General features: G+C 37.7%; 1 long non-coding RNA gene across 1 annotated transcript; it reads right to left on the bottom strand.

Moving 5' to 3' along the window:
• Positions 1-7,515: 7,515 nt before the first annotated feature.
• LOC307173318 lies at positions 7,516-10,864 on the bottom strand. Its single transcript, XR_013823823.1, has 3 exons — positions 10,765-10,864; positions 7,898-7,922; positions 7,516-7,771 (listed from the first exon to the last, which is right to left on the bottom strand). It is a non-coding gene; the product is annotated as an uncharacterized lncRNA (long non-coding RNA).
• Between the last annotated feature and the right edge of the window lie 882 nt (positions 10,865-11,746).

The following is an 11,746-nucleotide window of genomic DNA, read 5'->3' as shown; positions in this document are numbered from 1 at the left end:
ATGTCTTTTGCTTTGTGTACATCAATATGAAAGTATAAATGCAGAATGAGAAGTGCATAACACACATGTTTATGTTTAGGGAGAAGATGAGTGCCTTTTTTGTTTTAAATTTAATGAATATTAATAACTGAAAACAACTAGCTGATACAGATGATGATGATGATAATAACAGTGAAGATGACACATGATGACAGGTAGCCAAGGAGAGCAGGCCTGATGAGACATGCATGGAGAGTCCGCCCCACCAAGCTACTGTGACATTAGACGCGACTGCAGCCTAGATCAACCTCTCACACCTCTGTTGGATGACTATGATGGAGGAGGCAGTGTTATTGATACTATTATTGTTTTATAATTATTATTACTATTATTTTATTAGAATAAAAAATGTTTTCAAATTAAAAACAGGAACCATGAAGATGGGTTCGACTTGGACTTGACATACATTTACCCCAAGTTGGCGCCGTCCCAGATGAGCCAGGAGGAGGAGAGATCACTGATGTACATGTCTATAAAATGTCACAGCCATGTTTTTGTTTTACGGATGTAGATCTTAAAAATCATTTTAAACTCATTTCTTGAATCTCTATAAGCAGAGATCAATGACTTATTTTTAAGTTAAAGTTAGGCCACTGCCACTTTCATGCTGTTACAACACAGCACCTTGGCTGCAGGGTTAGATGTGAAGTACTTGATCAAGAAGCGCTGCAGAGATGGAGAACCGAAGATGGAGCAGGAAGGAGTGGAGTTATGTTCCTCACCACCAAGTAATTTTGTATATTGCCACATGCTGATAAAAATTTAATGAAATAAAATTGCAAAATAATTACACAAATAAATGTCAAGAATTTCATTGCAATACAAATGCCCCCGGCCGTCACTCACAATCATGTCCCCCTCAATCTTGGCTGTCAATAAAAAAAAAAAAAAAAAGAGAACATCTGTAGCACATTTTATTCTGGGAACACAAAGGAACTATATACAACAAAGCACACAGATACATATATAAACAACCATTTCAGTAAACTCTAAAACTATATACAACAAAGCACACAGATACATATATAAAAAAAAAAACATTTCAGTAAACTCTAAAACATACCAACATTAAAAATTTGTTAAACAAAACAAAGTAAAGAGAACTACATACAATAACAAAACTAAAGCAGAAATAACTAATGAATAAAATTTAAAAAATAAATATATATTGTATCAAAGTTTTTTTTGCACATTTCAACGTTTTATTTGGTAGCGAAGCACAGACATGTCTGATGTGCTTTACCGTTTTAGTGTTGTTCTGCAATCTGTGATTCTATAAGAAACTATGAAAAATATTAAAATTAAAAATAACCATAACCATCACACACAAAGAAAATGACAAAACAAGCAAACAGCAACTAGAAGCACTCTGGATTCACATGTCTTCGGTAACACACCAGTCTTGGAGTGGCTTTCCAGGTCCAGTGGTTTGGCAGTGGAGGCATGTGCTGGGAGACCTCCTTCTCGTCATCCAACAGTGCCTTGAAGGAAGAACTGCTCCGAATGTGCTAGTGGTTCACTGTGGAGGCAAAGACCTAGGACACGTGAAATGGCCTGCATCTTCTTCCACACATTCTCAGATGCCCAGAAAGAGAATTCTACAGGAAAAAAAAAAAAAAAAAAGTTAATTTTTCAGACTGATAGAGAAAGACAAGCACTATTCTTACTTCTGCGATTTGAATAATTTGTTCATTTTTTTTTTTGCGTTTCAGAGATTGGTTAGAAATACCCAGCGGTTGTGTTAGTTGGACGGTGGTAGCCGTTTCTCAGGCTCCCTCTCTGGAATCGAACCCTTATTCCGACTGACTATTTCTTTAATTTTAGCAGTCTCTCCTTACCAATACGATTTTAGATACCATAAATAAATAAAATAAAACTTGAAGTCTTGGTACTCGCCATTCATCTGCTGTTCACATCGCTGTGTTCATCGGGCAGGCAGGAGAGTAATACGAGACCGACTCCTCATTATGTGACCGCCTGATAGCTTCAGCCAGGATCATAGAAATAATTCCTGTTTAGCATTTTGAAAAGTTCCTTGCCACGTGCATGTGGAATGACAGGGGTCAAACGAGGCCTGAGTGAACAGCCCTCTTCAGTGAGTCCAGGTCAAGTGACACAAAAACGTCATGTAACTCTCTAATTAAATCTGTTTTCACGAATATTATTTTATACATCTGTCCCTTTACCTAGTTACTCACAATTCGCAGACTTGGAATTTAGTTTTGAATAAAATGTCCATTGTTTAATAGCATTCTTTTTATTCATTTATTCCCAAAAAGATATAAAACTCACCTAATGATATAGGCAGCTGACTAGCTGCAGCTGAATGGCATACAAGTATGTTGTACAATGAAGTGGTGACAAAAAAAGTTTAGTTTGTTTTATAAATAATACAATTCTTACACCTCCCCCAACTCTCACTCTCTCTCTCAAACACTCACTCACACACAAACAGAGAGATACAATGCAAATGCTAATGAGTTAGGCCACTGCTAATGTTAAAATATAACAAATTTGTAAGCTAGTACACATATTTAGCTAAATACTCTCTATTTTTTTCTAGCCAACTAATGTGCTACAGCCTATATTATGGTCATTAAATGGCTTTCCTGAAGTAAATGGTCTGAGTGTGTGGTAGCTTGTTGACTGATCACATTTCAGGTGACACAATACAATTCTTTTGACCATTACATTAACTAAATAACTATTTTTATAATTGAGTTAAATTTGTTTGAATGGCTGTTTAAAAACTCAAACATAAAAAGACCGTAAATAAAATTATATTATATTATATTTTTATATTAATACTTATAACTTAACTGTTACTTAATTATTATTATTTGTTGATAATAACATGATGTTAGGGGTCAAACGAGGAGCTCCACTATGGCGGAGATTGAACTCACTTCCCAGCCAGAGTGCACCTTCCCTGGCTTGGGTCACTGCCTTGAAGGCCCTGGAGGTAAGGCCCACCACAATCCTGTGGTGGTTTTCGGCTAATGTTTTATAGTATTTCTTTTAATTTCATCTATGTAAAGCACTTTGAATTACCATGTGTATGAAATGTGCTATCATGAAAGTTGTGTGAAAATTATTTAAAACAAATGCTGTTTTGAAACAATCTGTATTGTAAAAGCACAATATAAAGGATATAAAATAAATGATCAAAGTCTGGAACTGCGTGTAATGGCACTGATAAAAGAAAGAATGAAAGGAATCAATATATTAAGGGTTTTTTTTATTTTTAAAACAGTAAAGAAATATGTATAGCATCTTTATAGAAAATAGTTTTCAGAAATGTACATAAAAAAAAAGTTGTCTCTTCACGGGCGTGTCTCTTCTGGCCTTGGTTCTTCTGGTTCTTGGTTCTCCTGGTTCTTTCGTCTCTTCGCGGGTGTGGATTCGTCGAACTCTATTTACCTCAGGATGCAACAGAAAAGCAGATGGGAAATAATTAGCATAGCTGTTGTTCATAATAAAGCATTTGATCTGATTTAACTGTAGTATAAAAGGTAAGAATTAATATATGTACAATAGTATAGTCTTACTATACTGTCAGGGTTGTCAGACATCCAGCCACTCCAGGTCCAGGACACAGAAGCAGTCAGTCGTTTCAAGGTTCACACTGATGCCCCATTCACATGAAAAACCAATGTTTATGCACAACCGATGCCCCATTCACATGAATTATCAGTGTTTGATAATCCATACGCAGGCTCTCAGTATGTGACATAATACATCGGAAGTTCATACGCAGGCTCTCAGTATTGTGAAATTGAATTTTATTTGCAAGGTTACTGTCAGGGTGAATTCCTCATGGCTCCCCTGCCTCCCACTGCCTCAGTATAAGGGAAGCCTGTGGAAGATTTGACATGGACCAGTGAGGTAAGGATGGACTAAATGGGGAAAGGCCTATGAGGTTGTCTTCACCCTGGATTGGCCCCCGAACGCCTGTTGCGTCAGTTCTTTCCAGGGCCCTCACTGAACCGTGTCCTTTTCTGTCCCTGTGTTGTGTACACACTGTACAGTGTGTGAGAAAATTGGCACATTTTCATTCTCCAGTGAAACATCAGTCCTACTAGACATCATTAACAGAGGATGGTTGTCTGACTGCAATATTCTATGGCATAACATTTAAGGCTGTGAGTCTTACTTAACCAGGGTCCCCTAAAAGAAGGCTGAAACAGTCACTTTCCTTTTGTTCTATTAAACAAAAATCAGTCTTTCATCTTTGTTGTTGTTTCTGGGGAAATTAAGCACTCACAGCCTAAATGGTTAACACCGTATCAAGTTGCCCCACGAGTTTAACGAGGAGGGGAGGGGCTGCTTCAGAGTATCAAGCAGGCTAAGCAGAAGCTGAGTAACCTTATTTACATCTTTAAAGTTTTTTTTGCTTTTCCTACACTCATTTCCAAAATGTCCGTGCTTGCCACAGTAAGAACAACTGGCTTCTCTAGGACTTTTGCGTTTCTTTGGCTTCTCTGAGTTGACCTTAACAGAAACTGCTGCAATTCTTACTCTCTCTTTGACATCAGAATCTCTTTCCCAAATAGCTAAACTGTCCAAGTTGTCTTCCAGGGTTCTCATACACCATGTGATGTTTAAGTAAGGCAACGCCTTTCTGTGTTCTGGCAAAAGACAATGAAACCATGTGCGAACCAAAGGGCCATTATCACCTAACACCTTCTCTGGCATGTCAGCAATTCCGCTGTAAGCGGCAGCGGTCTGGCAAAATCTTTCTGTGTAATCACAAACAGTTTCCCCCTTCTTCTGTACCAAACTAGTGATCTTTGACCAGTCCACGTTCGGTCCAACAATGTTCGTTAACACTCTCAAAACTCCATCTCTCAGTTCATCTTTTCTGGCATTTTGAAACTCAGAATTGTTTACAGCACTTTCAAAATCATTGAATTCTGACTCAGTCAAGATCTGTGATATTAGCTGAGTGACTTCAGCTAGAGACATATCGTAGAGCCGCATCTTTTTGGACAACTCTCTCCTAAACTCAGAAAAATTTCTTTACACTGATGGCAAACTTTCAGCAATTCTCTCGATATCTTTAGGACATAAAGATGTTTTGACTGCTTGTGGCTGCAATATGGGGGTTGCAAATGAAACTGTATCAACACCTTTTCCCTGAGGCTTTTGTCTAGCTACGCACACTTCAACTGCATTTACATCTGCATTGACATTGTCCTCTATACTATCAAAAGACTGTAAATCAGGATAGCTTTCATCTGACTGTTGGTTTTCTGAGTCACATTTGGTTGAGGCCTTGAGGCCCACCGTTTTCGTGAAACAGGACACTTGAGTAAGCAATTTTTTGTTCTGTTCTTTCAAATTATCTATACAACGAGCTTGTTCTTGTACAATGGATAAACTAAATTCTCGGTGACAGAAGATAATGCCTTTGACACTGTTCTTGCGAATACTTTCTCCTAGTACCTTCTTACAATCTTCGATTGACCAAACTTTGCCTGGATTAATGCCAAATTTCTTTGTTAAATTCAATCTGACTTTCTCAGTCACGATGGAGTCCATGTGCTCTGATAACAAAGACTTGAATTCACTGTCTGTCCATAAAGGTTTAATCAGTCCAGTACTTTTCCTAAACATTTTTGTGAATTTCTTTGTTACCACACAATCAAAAACATTAAAACTTCTCTCTACTGTCTACAATAGAGGGTACACTTGTTAACACAGCTTAACTATTGTTAACTTTCCAAATTACCACACTTAACTTCCCTGCCGACAAGAACAGAGAATCAACAGAAATAACTAGCACGTAAAGCTAATTCTTCTCTGCCTAAAGCAAAGGACACCAACTGTTAGCACTTGATGCTTACTTTCTCTAGCTTATAGATAGGTCTTCTCTAGCAAGAGCATACACACAATATTAACATGTAACTGTTAATCTTCCCTGTCAACAACAGAGGATCAATTTCATCTCTAAAAGAAAACTTTTTAGAGGCTTATCTTTAGTTAACCAAACTCTACAGCTGTTTGTTAACTACTTCTCTGAACGGCGCAGAGGAAAACATTTGTACTGGTCTGCATTGGTTCTTTGAATGGAGTGAGAACTCACCGAATCATTGGTTGTACAGAAAAATTTCGTCTGGAACTCAGTCAGCTTTGGTCAGATCTTTGAGCTTGAAGTTTCAAGATTCAGTCTGGAACTCAGTCAGCTTTGTTGAGATATTTGAGCTTGAAGTTTTCAATCTGGATTCAGAAGATTCAGTCTGGAACTCAGTCAGCTTTGTTGAGATCTTTGAGCTTGAAGTTTCAAGATGCAGTTCTTTGAGCTTAAAATTCTTTGAGTTTCCTTCTTCTCCATCCGGGTCATGGCACCATCTGTTGTAAAGTTTTCTTGTTCGAAGCAGAGACCAGTGAGACAGTTGGGATCGTGTTCAACAGAAGTTGTTCTTTATTGAGAACTCCACCGTACGCGGCTGTAGAAACTTCCAACATGATCTAACTCTAATACAGTATGCATTGTAGTTATATACATTCCAAGGGGGAGGGATTACATAGAGGTGGAGACTCTGAACAAAGCATGCAAATGAAGTAGGAACACACCCTACTCTGAGTCCAATTGAATCAGCATAACTATTCACATGCTGATACTGGCCAGGAACTCCAATTCCAAGAGCCATCCCAGAGCCATTAAAGACAAAAGGTGAAAGTCAATCAACCTAACGATTCAACGTCTGGGCTCCGAAAGGTGAGAATCAAGTGATCTGACTCATTTGAAACACAATAGAGAAAACAGGTCTGGCAGGAATGGAGACTCTTGCTGGAGACTCAATAATCACCTGAAATCAGTCTACTCAATTTTATCAGTTTAGATACTATTGCAGTGGAAAAACTATATTAAACATTTAATAAAAATGTAATCCAACACAGCTCAAAGATAAACCTCAACACACCAATAGAAATGCTTTCAATTTATATCAGATGACTCATACAAGTATAGACACCACCCAGCAAACACTCAATATACAATAATATAAACCCCAAAGATTCACACAAAAGCAATGCTGTCATTGATGAGTAGCAATAGTAATAAGTAAGGGATAATGTATAGAGAGGCGGTTGTTATAGCGAATAACAAGCCCGACAGGCTGAACGAGACCCCGACGCGAAGCGGAGGGGTCTTGACAGCCTGAAGGGCTTGTTATTCGCTATAACGACCGCCTCTCTATACATTATCCCGCTTATTACATGGCTACCTACAAAATAAATAAATAATTTGACACGAATTATTGATTTAAAAAGGAGTTTATTGATTTAAAAACGATTGTATTGCTTCCGCCAAAGAAAATAGTCCGTTCCGCGTCCATAGCAACGCGCTGTTTTTCATGGCAATGGTCTGTTATACTTCGCAGCGGTCTGTTATAAAGAAATAACAGACCGCATTCTACATTGGAATTCAGCCAAGCCATGTAATAAGAACTGATAACATTAGTTCTTCATTGTCCTGTGATCCAGAGTTCATCCAATGTTTTGTGTCTTAGTATCAATTGTTCCATTTGCAGTGATGGAGAGGAATAGAATAATAGTCCCGTGACTGAGGTGAAGCAGCAATTAATAACCATCCACAATGACTCCAAATCCCAAATGAACGCAGTCGGGCTTGGATGCCCCTGTCCATTTGGAATTCATGTTCCTATTCGAACTTCAATCTTGAGCCTCATTGACAAAAAGGACAATAGATGATACTCAAAGAGTCCTTCTACAAACAAAACATACAAACTAGCATTAACACGCTGGTTTCAAACCGTAAAACCCAACAAACTAAATACAGCTTACACAGGAAATAACCACAGATGACATAAATCAGACAAAGATAAACACTTACATGATTGAGCTTGAAACAATAGTTCCTCAACCTGGGGCTCGTTCTTCGTACGTCGCTAACTCAGTTAGCTGGATTTGATTGTTGACGATTTGGCTTGATCTTGGATTGTTTGGTTCTTCGACGCTCATCCTGGACTTGCTGTCATAGCAACAGGTGCGCAATCTTAAACCTGCTCGGGAGCAGGCTTATTTCATGTAAACAGGATTAGATCCCGGCTTCATAAGCGGAGCTGATACGGGAAGTCCAGCGCAGCGCGATAGTGCACTTTCTGAGATATATATTTTTTTTCTCGTGACTCGTGAGATTGTCGTTTACATTATTAATTTGTTGGAAACGCACATTTATTTTCGACTTGTCGGAGTCGGGCTTTAACTACAGCATAAACTGTACCCTAAGATTATTTGCGAGTGGCTCTTTCCTTTACACTATTGGAGATGCGGAGAACTTGATGGAAAGTGCTGTCTGTCGTGTCGTTCAGAGTTAACCTGGCGCTTTTAGGTTTAAAAAACAGTTTTAGGTTTTTTTGTGGCATTTCCAAGCCACTGAAGACCCAATGTTGTAAAGCAGTTTTTTTTAAAGCAGTTTTTTTATGCTATAATATTTTTTTCTATGAGGATCATGCAATCATGACCATGCTGATTACAGTAGCCTATATGCCACTCAGGCTTAAAGGGATATACTCCACTTTAAAAATCTGTCATCATATAGCCTACTCATCCTCATGTTGTTTCAAACCTGTATGCATTTCTTTCTTCTGCTGAACAGGAAGGAAGATATTTAGAAGAATGTCAGTAACCAGACAGTTTCTGGTCTCATTGACTTCCATAGTAGGAAAAAATATATACTATGGAAGTCAATGAGACCAGAAACTGTCTGGTTACTGATATTCTTCTAAATATCTTCCTTTGTTCAGCAGAAGAAAGAAATTCATAAAGGATTGAAACAACATGAGGGTATATGATGACAGAATTTTCATTTTAAAGTGGAGGCTGCCAACAAGGCCTCAATGAAGGGGATTATGTGAACAGAAAGGGGGTTCACAATGTAAATGTGCAGCCCAGTTACTATTGTGATTCTTAATATTCCAGATTATATCAAATAAAAAAAAAAGGCATTTGACTAAAATCTTTCATATCACAATTGTGAAAGAAAAATGGCCAGGATCTGTGCATGACTTAAGAATTTTCAGAGATTCACATTTATGCACATTATTTGAAAGTGGTAAGGAAAGTTCCACAATTAAATATCAAGCTCACTGTATTACATACACTTATGCTGATCCTAACAGAACTGCATTTGTTCATAGGTGATTATGACATGTTCCTGCAGACAGGTGTTTTATGACCCCATTCCCTGACCCAAACCAGTTACAATGCAGCTCTAGCCAGGACAAGGGCACACAATGAAATGAACTTTGGCTAAAGGGAGGATTTCAGTGTCTGAAGAAGTCTGAGGGTTGCACACCTGTAGGGCCTGTGACATTGCTGCATGTGCCATATAAAAAAAAAACACTTTTCATTAAATGTTTAATAAAAGACACATATGCTTAGTTCCTTGAGTTTTATTTCAATTGTTCTTTGTAAAGAAAAGCCAGTGATCAAGTGCCTGCAACAAGAGATATTAGACACATGCCTCATGCAACAAATAAAAAGGAAAAGTTGGCTATTCACTGCCCACCTGTAGGCCTATGTGTCCTCTGTCTGTGCAGACTCTTCTGTAGGCCTTTCTGTAGATGTGGAATCCTGCAACTTATATTGCAGCCATAAAGCATACAAGTATAAATTAAGTAAAGTTATTTATGCACTTGCAGGTAGGCTAGTTCCTCCATATGACAGTTATCTGAGAGGGTTTATTCACTGTCCAGTGCAATGGAAACAAATGGACATTATAAGTCTTATACTTTCTTTCCTTTGGAAAGTTAGAAAATGTCCACTTACTGCACATATTTCAGCCACCACTTTCTTGGGAACAGATACAAGTGTTGGTGTATGTAAAAGTGCACAAAAGAGGAAAACACAATGTCATTACAATGAACTACACTGGGGAAAAATGTGATCAATAACTCATGGCAAAATATTTTTACATAAACATAAGTTTATCAGTTTTCACTTTCACAAGTCAAAGCAATTCATCATTACTCAAGATTTAACAGTTGAAATGACTATACAGCCTTAATTTAATGCAGCAAAAATTAATTTACAGTGTAAGACTAAGATCTTTTCTTTTTTTCTCAGCCTTTTTCTTGGTTGCTTTTATAAACAGAACACCATTTATTTAACAGTGCCTTTTATAAAAGAGACTATAATATAACAAAAAATTATCATAATGTAGAATATTTTTGTACTTCACTTTTATTTGTTCCCATGTTCTAGTGTGGTGACTCTTACATTACAATGAACAAAGTAATTATGCAATTATTAAAATACAAAAATATAGGTGATATTAAGTAATAAAAACATGTATGGCCACTTCTAACGGATTTAAATTGTCTGCTACTTTTTGCCAGCCGTCTCTCCTGGCTTTTGCAGACTTTGAGGTGTTCCCTGGCGTTTTGATTAAACATTAAAATTCCGAATAAACTTCGACTATTAATTCTTGCTCTGCTGAGGAGAAAAACTGAGCGCGCTCTTTGGCCACGCTGAGCAGCCAATAGCAGCGTTGCTGATCAATGTTTCTACGATCGATACATATCCCCTTTTAAACCAGCGCATGAACGCGCAGTTATCTCAGATAACTCAATCCAGCTATACTAATCATAAACAACAGGTGAGTTCGAAGAACCCAATTAGCCGGATCATGATTAGCACGATGATATCATCTTGGATGTGTCATTTGATCTCGGATGTAATAAGCAACGTACGAAGAACGAGCCCCTGGACTCTAAACAGATTGGGTGAACTAAGAGAGAAGAACCATGCTTCCCTCTCCACACCATAACCTGACTTCTTCTCCCACATGGCTATATACAAGGGAGCATGACACATAGAGCCCCCTACTGCAGAGTAGTGGTACTACAAAAAAAACAGTAACCAAACTTTGGGTGGTTACAAGCTGTTGTGTTTTCAGGGGTGCTTTATAGTTTCCTGGGGCTCGTTCTTCGTACGTTGCTTATTACATCCGAGATCAAATGACACATCCAAGATGATATCATCGTGCTAATCATGATCCGGCTAATTGGGTTCTTCGAACTCACCTGTTGTTTATGATTAGTATAGCTGGATTGTGTTATCTGAGATAATTGCGCGTTCATGCGCTGGTTTAAAAGGGGATATGTATCGATCGTAGAAACATTGATCAGCAACGCTGCTATTGGCTGCTCAGCATGGCCAAAGAGCGCGCTCAGTTTTTCTCCTCAGCAGAGCAAGAACTTTTAGTCGAAGTTTATTCGGAATTTTAATGTTTAATCAAAACGCCAGGGAACACCTCAAAGTCTGCAAAAGCCAGGAGAGACGGCTGGCAAAAAGTAGCAGACAATTTAAATCCGTTAGAAGTGGCCATACATGTTTTTATTACTTAATATCACCTATATTTTTGTATTTTAATAATTGCATAATTACTTTGTTCATTGTAATGTAAGAGTCACCACACTAGAACATGGGAACTAATAAAAGTGAAGTACAAAAATATTCTACATTATGGAAATTTTTAGTTATATTATAGTCTCTTTTATAAAAGGCACTGTTAAATAAATGGTGTTCTGTTTATAAAAGCAACCAAGAAAAAGGCTGAGAAAAAAAGAAAAGATCTTAGTCTTACACTGTAAATTAATTTTTGCTGCATTAAATTAAGGCTGTATAGTCATTTCAACTGTTAAATCTTGAGTAATGATGAATTGCTTTGACTTGTGAA

Source organism: Squalius cephalus (genome assembly GCF_949319135.1).
Source record: "Squalius cephalus genome assembly, chromosome: 16".
Taxonomy (NCBI): Eukaryota; Metazoa; Chordata; class Actinopteri; order Cypriniformes; family Leuciscidae; genus Squalius; species Squalius cephalus.
Note: the sequence above shows the minus strand (reverse complement) of the source record. Positions and strands in the feature narration are given on the sequence as shown.